This window comes from Arvicola amphibius, chromosome 11 (genome assembly GCF_903992535.2).
Source record: "Arvicola amphibius chromosome 11, mArvAmp1.2, whole genome shotgun sequence".
Taxonomy (NCBI): domain Eukaryota; kingdom Metazoa; phylum Chordata; class Mammalia; order Rodentia; family Cricetidae; genus Arvicola; species Arvicola amphibius.
The window spans coordinates 9,727,062-9,734,686 of record NC_052057.2 but is presented as its reverse complement, the minus strand read 5'-3'; positions in this window follow the sequence as shown (position 1 = coordinate 9,734,686).

Below are 7,625 nucleotides of genomic sequence, written 5' to 3'. Positions count from 1 at the left end.
GGGATTCATATGTCTTGACAATTCTATTGGAATAGTTGAAGAGATTAATTTCAGTCTCTTTTGGTAAAGTAGTTTTACTGAAAGAAATTTGAGAGAAAATCAAATTTCCTAACATAGCACCAAAAAATCAGTAAGAATTTCTTTTTCTCCTTTAAGTGTGTTTATTATCAGAATCAAAAATACATTCCAACAAATAGCCAATTTTAAGTAAATTCATGCCTAAATAAATATGAGTGCTAGTTACAATCAATGAACTCTCACATATTCTATCTATCTGTCTATCTATCATCTATCTATCCAGTGTTTGTGTGAGTGGATTATAAATAATATTATACAAATTAGGACATCTCAAAAGTTTAAATAAGCTTTTTTTCCTTCTTGCAATTTGTAAGGATCAGCTCAGTCATCAGGCTTGTATAAAAAACCTTCTCCAATTCAGCTATCTAGTCAGCCATAATTGAAACTTTTATTCATATATTTATAAATAAAATATCCATGGATTCCTAGCTTGAGTCTTGTCAGGAACTTAGAATATGTACCTCAGAACTGCCTCAGTGGACTTTCAACAGGATGCCACTAGATGGTGTCCCCATGTATAACTCAGGAATGCCTAATTCTTGCATAAATAAAAGTAAAATCTCTTAGCTGCCAGTTCTTCGTGAAAAAAGAACTATAGATACTGAGGTTGAGAAGTTAAACAAGGCTGATACCAACTCTTAGGACACAAGTTCTTGAGTTGAATCTCCGAAATGTTATAGCAAAATGAGAGAATCAATTCGAGCTACTGGTCATACAAGCTCCATATGTGCAGTGTAGCACGCAACCACTTCCTCTCAAAGTAAACAAATAAATAAGTGTATAAAAAGTGTAGATTAGTGATAACCCCAAATAGACTAATTTTCTGAGGAAATGAATACAAAGACTATACTTGTATGCTAACCCTTGGACAGACATTCGACTTGAATCTGTTAGAGAAAATTCCCTACATACACAATGAATCATAAAAAATATGCATCTTCCATGGGTATGCATTACAAAATGATGATAGCTAAGAATTTTAATCTGGTGCTATGCAAAGAATAATTTTTTACATTATTTTACATACCTAAAACAGTTTCCCCAAACTCCCCTACTCCCGTTCTCACACACCTTGCCTCCAACTTATCCCATCCACTCTTCTGAAGGAGTAAGATCTCCCATGGGGATTCAACAAGGCCTGGCAAATCTAAGACTCTCCCATTGCATCAAGACTGAGCATGTATCCCATCATAGGGAATGAGTTCCAAAAGCCAGCTCATGTACCAGGGATAGATCCTGATCCCCTTGCCAGTAACCCATCAAGCATACCAACCTACACAAATGTTGCCCACATGTATAGGCCCTAGTTCAGTCCCATTCAGACTCTCTGGTTATTAGTCCAGAGTCCGTGAGTTCCCATTAGCTCAGGTCAGCTCTCTCTGTGGATTTTTCCATCATGAATTTGACTCACCTTCCTCATTTATTCCCACCTTCCTCTGTTCAACTGGGGTACTTGATGTGGGATTCCCCTCTGTATGCTGCAAATACCATTGGTTAATAAAGAAGCTGCTTTGGGCCTATTTCTGCACAGAAAAGGGCAAAAATGGGAATTCCAGGTAGATACAGGAGGATAGAGTAGGTAGAATATAAGAAAAGTCATGTAGCTGCCACAGGATATACTTGCTGGACTCCAGATGGAATATTACCAGTAGGCCACAACCATATGGTGATACACGGATTAATAGAAATGGGTTAATTTAAGATATAAGAGCTAGCTAATAAGCCTGAGCTAATAGGCCAAGCAGTGTTGTAATAATACATTTTCTATATGATTATTTCAGGTCTGGGCAACCGGGAAAAGAAAAGCAATCCCTCTGCCTATAAAATGGCATGCTAATGCAGGCCAACTATGTCCACATAAAACCTTAAAAACAAAAATATTCTAGACACAGAAATCAGATTTAATGCATTTTCTTTTTGGTCACATTATCTTTTTCAGATGGACTCTTTTTGAAAGGAGTGATCAGGGTTACTGCAGCCTTTTAAAGAGATATCTTCCTGATTTAACATTAGTATAAAATACCCACACAGAATGGGTGCAGTGGTTTTTCTGGTTTCTCTGACAGCAAAACCCCTGGCTCTTTCAGGAGGCTAACCACTTGAATGGGGTTGTGGGCAACATGCTGCAAGTTACTTGATGGCAGTATGGGCCAACTGCTTACCAGAGTTGAGGTCACTGTGAGAGCAGCTCCCTCCCAGTCTATGAGCTCATAGCAAATGGACCTCTGCCATCTTAAAAGAGGCAGAGCCAGTATCCAGAGCCATGGTGACCACACTGCTTACCATTTTAAAGTGCTTTTTGTCAGAAAAAGATTTCAGTACAAAATATGGCAAAATCAGACATAAAGACTTCTAAATGAGACACAATGTGTTTTAAAAAGTTTATGTAGGATTAGGAGAGAGAAGAAAAAGAATGTAGAGTTTAAAAAAGATGTAAATCATAAAAAAAGTCCTTAAAGAGACAGAGTACAGACAGTCATAGATTAAAAGAGTAAAGAAAAATAAGCCATGTAAAGATGGAATAGAGTCTGGATTATGTATATTGAATTTTATTTGTACTTTTTAACTACATAAATATATTTGATACTGGAGGATTCTAAGCTAAATCAATGCATATATTTTAAAGGTATCTTGACTTCAAAATTTGGGTCTATGGATAAGTTGCTTTGGAAAAGAGATTCTAGTTTTGTTTTCACAGAGGATTAAAACCTGGGGATTCCCTTCAGGCTAATGTGGTTGATGGAACAAGAATCACTGAAAGGTCTCTGTGAAATCCCAATAAAAAATATTTTGCCCAACAGAGAGCAAGAAGCCCAAATTCCATAAATGTTTAATAGTATCACAGTGAGAAATTATTCACTTAATGTGACTTTAATTAAGAGTGCCACTCTTATGTTTAGAAAAAATGGTATCACTTTTATTTCCATCTACTGTTTAGTTTTCTCTCTCCCAATTTCTGCTGATTGTTGTGACATTAATGGGGTTCATTCAATCATTCTGTTGTCTTCCTTTTTCCATTCTCTTAATTATCATTTGTCTGTCTGTCTTACTTTCTTACAAAAAAAAAAAACAAACCAACATCAATTGTGTGTAAAAAAAAAAGCAATTCTAGTATTATTAGTTTTGCTATACACTAAATCTAAGGAAAAAAAAATCTAAGTATGTAAACATGATAGGGAAAAAAGTGTGTATCACTAGCATATATCTAAAAGAAGAATATAAATTGTGCCTACAACATCAGTTGATAGGCCTTAAATAAAGATAAATAGTAGTTAAGCTTCTAAGCAGATATACAACACTGCTTGATGAACAGAAGCTGACATGGTGCTTTGCCTTGAAACAAGAGAAAGGTTTTTTTTTCTTTTTTAAAGTTAGATGAATATCTTTCTCTTCTAGTATTCTGCTAGTAGTTGAACCTAGCAATGGCTTATTATTCATTTATAATACTGTCTTCATCTGATTTATGTTATTACTTCCCAGAAAATTGTACTTTAGGAGAAATGAAGAATAAAAATGTGTTTTATTGAAAGAGGCAGATGAATATGCATGGCTAGAATAAATACATATGGCAATGAATATTACCCTCATGTTAGGATAAATGTTAATTCTCTTAAGGTGCTTGCAGTCATGGCATATTTCATACTCAGATGGAGAACTGTCATGAATTATAGCAGTGATTCCTTCACAAAATAAAAGATTAATGATATGGTCCCAGAACTGAAACTAGATTATTGATAAAGAAATTCAATAGCAACGATACTCTCTGCTAAGACTTTTGAAGACTAGGAAGCATTCCAACCATCCTCTGATGAGAAAAACACCATATTGGGTATACTTAGCTCATCAATTTATGTGTCAGTATTCAATACATCAATTTATCAAACACTATGAATGTTTATTTTTTTCTCAAAAAAAAAAACTTGTCTGAATCCATGCTCAATCCCTAAATTTCATAGTGTGGTTACTATAATTTACATTCACATTTCAGGTTAGCTAAATCTTGTGTCTTTTCTGTTAAATCTAAAGAATTGGAAAATTTTCTTCAGTAAGATATGTGTGTGTTTCTTTGTAAGATACTTATGTCTTGAATAAAGCAATGCCTCTTTTACTCTCCTAAAACAATGTCCTGCATAGAAATTTGGTGGCCTTTGAAATACTACGGTACTTAATACGTTCCTTTCAAAGATTTTGTGAGGCATGCAATATTTTTGAGTCTTTGATACAAGTTGATCACTTTGATAATTGTGTTTGTGGAGGTCCAACAATTATACTGTATTTCCACAAGGAAGTAACAAAATCTGAACCAGTAGGCTTTTGAATGGAGAAAATGACATTTATGCTAGGAAGCCCGATCAAATCACACATTTATGTCATTTGTGTTTCACAATGATACAGAAAAAAAAAACTATATGAGGTACCAAGTACTTATTTTATTAAATAGACTACTATCTTTGTAGGTCTGGTGACCAGTGGTTCATCCAGAATGATCCCCACAGGACAAAAATCAATGTTATATCTGGTTCTTGTGTGAATTTCTGAAATTTTCTAGTATTCCTTTGTTCAGTATCTTTACTTTCTAAATTCACTACCATAAGATATGTTTTAAATCTCTGATATCCCTGCTACCTGTAAAAACCTGGTGATTAAATTTCCCTCAACAAGGTGATATCTCCTCTTGGCATCCCGGACTTACATTCATCTCTAATGATATTTTTGACACATAAGGTAAAAAAAAAAAATTCATAGTTTTCAAGACTTACAGTTTCTATCCTATTACTGGACATTTTCACTTGAAAAGATTAGGATTTGCTGAAACTCAGACATCCTCCCAAACAACCATGCACAGCTAGAGTGAGGGTGCTTATACGTGACCTAAGTGAGCTGAATTTAACTGTGTGGTGTTAAAGTAAAAGCCAAAGATTTATTAAGTGCACACCTAGCTTTAGGGTCTTTCACTCCTAGATGTACAGTCTTAGTTTTTTTTTTGGCCCTGTTTACCCTAATATCTGATTTTAAAAACTGTTGTGCTACATAGGGACAAGGTCTGTTGGTCATAGCAAACCTGTAAACCCATTCCTGGGCATCAGAGTATTGTTCCTCACCAAGAATTCTATCTTGGGAAGTCTCAAATCCTTTTGCTTTCCTCTGTTGTTCTAATTTTTTTTTTTTTTTTTGCCTCTTCTCACAAATAACACTTCCGAAACATCTGTGGCCCATTTTCTAGGACCACTGAGATTAATTAAAGCCAGTGGGTTGGGGTTGCCTTAGTGCTCGAAGCCCACGATTTTTACGATTTCCCTGACAAAAGGTAAATGTAGTCCATAAGAAAGTATTGTTTGCTTAATTTCTTTTAGATTGCTCATACATATTGGCTTTCATGTATATTTTTTGACTACCTTAGAGAACTTCGTGTCAGAGGGCCTTTTTGAGAAAATTACTATGTATGCCGTTAAAATTCTGTGTAAGTCATCCCAGGGTCTGGCACATACTTATGATGCTAATTTTTTTTCCTTTTACACTCTGCTCCTGTTTATTAATTTTAATTTTTTATATTTTAATTTTTTTCTACTGCCTTTTGTAAAGTCTGAATCTTCTTTCCAGTTTTCTGCTCTAATGCCCACACTGAGGACTCCTAGTTATGAAACTTGTCCAGTAAATAGAACATCTCCTCCTTGGACATAATTTTGATGGTGTGCAAACCTTCCTGGAGAGAAATCTTATCTGTTAATGAATCTTAACTTTTTTTTTTTTTTTTTTGGTTTTTCGAGACAGGGTTTCCCTGTAGTTTCTAGAGCCTGTCCTGGAACTAGCTCTTGTAGACCAGGCTGGCCTCGAACTCAGAGATCCGCCTGCCTCTGCCTCCCGAGTGCTGGGATTAAAGGCGTGCACCACCACTGCCCAGCTGAATCTTAACTTTTTAAGAGATTTCAATTGTTAAATGTAACAGCACAAAATTTTTAAATGATTTTGTGAAATTGATGCTGTCTTTTTCCATAGTATTTTTAACTAGCTTTCCATTAATAGTCTGAAAAAAACTGTTAAATTTAATTAATTTAAATTTAACTTAATTTACTTAATTTAAAATGTGATATAGATCTTAATAGAATTCTGATCAGAGGAATCTCAAATGACTGAGAAGCACTTAAAGAAATTGCAATATCCTTACCCATCAGGGAAATGCAAACCTAAATATCTCTGAGACCTCATCTTAGATATTTCAGAATACTAAACATCTAAAACAGAAGTGTCAGCTCATTCTGGTAAGCATACGAAACAAGGGGACGCTTTTCCATTGATGAAGAACCATGAACAGTCACTTTGAAAATAAATGAGGCAGTTTCTTAGAAAATTAGGAATTGACCTAACTCAAGATCCAGCTATATACCATTCCTGGGCATATATTCAAAGAATGCTTTACCTATCACAAGGAAAGTTGCTCAACTATGTTCGTAACAGTTTTACTCATAATAACCAGAAGCTGGAAATAGTCTAGATTTCCATCATCTGGAAAATGAATGAAGAATATCTGGTACTTTTACAGAATGGAATGTTACTCAGCTGCTAAAAGCAATGATGTGAAACTTGACAGCAAGTGAATGGAGCTAGAAAAGACCAATCTGAGTGTGATAACCATGGTACGTAATTCACTTATAAATACATATTGACCATAGAGTAAAACATAACCATTCTATAATCTGTAAACCCAAATAAACTAAATAACAAGGAATCATAACGATGAGACACTTGGAATTCAATGTGAAGGGGAAGTAGAAGATATATCACAGTTGGATGGAGAAGGGGTTTGGATTGGGGCTAATGAGCATGGGAACAGAAGGTATCAGGTTGGGGAAGAATGGAGGGAGGGAGTATTGGGAGAAACAGTTTTAGTCAGGGGATATTTCTGGGATGAGCTAGAAACCTAGTGCGTTGGAAACTCCTAGGAATCTAGAGAGTGACCCTAAATAAGACTCCTAGCAATAAAGGATATGGAGCCTCAACCTGCCATCTGCTATAACCTAGTAAGACTTTCCCTGGACCCCAACCCAGCTACACAACCTTGGACTCACAACTTGCCTTGCCTATAAGATGTGTTGGAGTAAAGTTGCTACTTAAGTGAGCTAGAATGATTCCCCCATGATGGTTGCTGAGTCAAGTTCCTGCTTGAGTTCTGTGTTTGAATTCCTGCAATAACTTCCCTCAATGATAGCCTTTGACTCGGAAATGCAAGCCAAACAAACCCTTTCCTCCCTTAAGTTGCTGTGGCCTGAGAGTTTCATCACAGTAAAAAAAAAGGAAACTAGAATAACACTACATATCATTTTCTTGCTCATTTCATTTGTATTTACCTGTGGCATCACTACTCTGGTCTTTACTTGTCCTACTCAATAACCTCTCAAAAGCAGGTATTTCCTGAAGTTCCAAAATAAAAACCTGGCCCTGTCCGAGTTGATGTCCATGGCTGGGTCCTTCATCCTTCTGCCGCTGGGACTGTGTTCATAGTATGAGCTGTCACCAAAATCTGTATGGAGACACATGATCCCCACTCC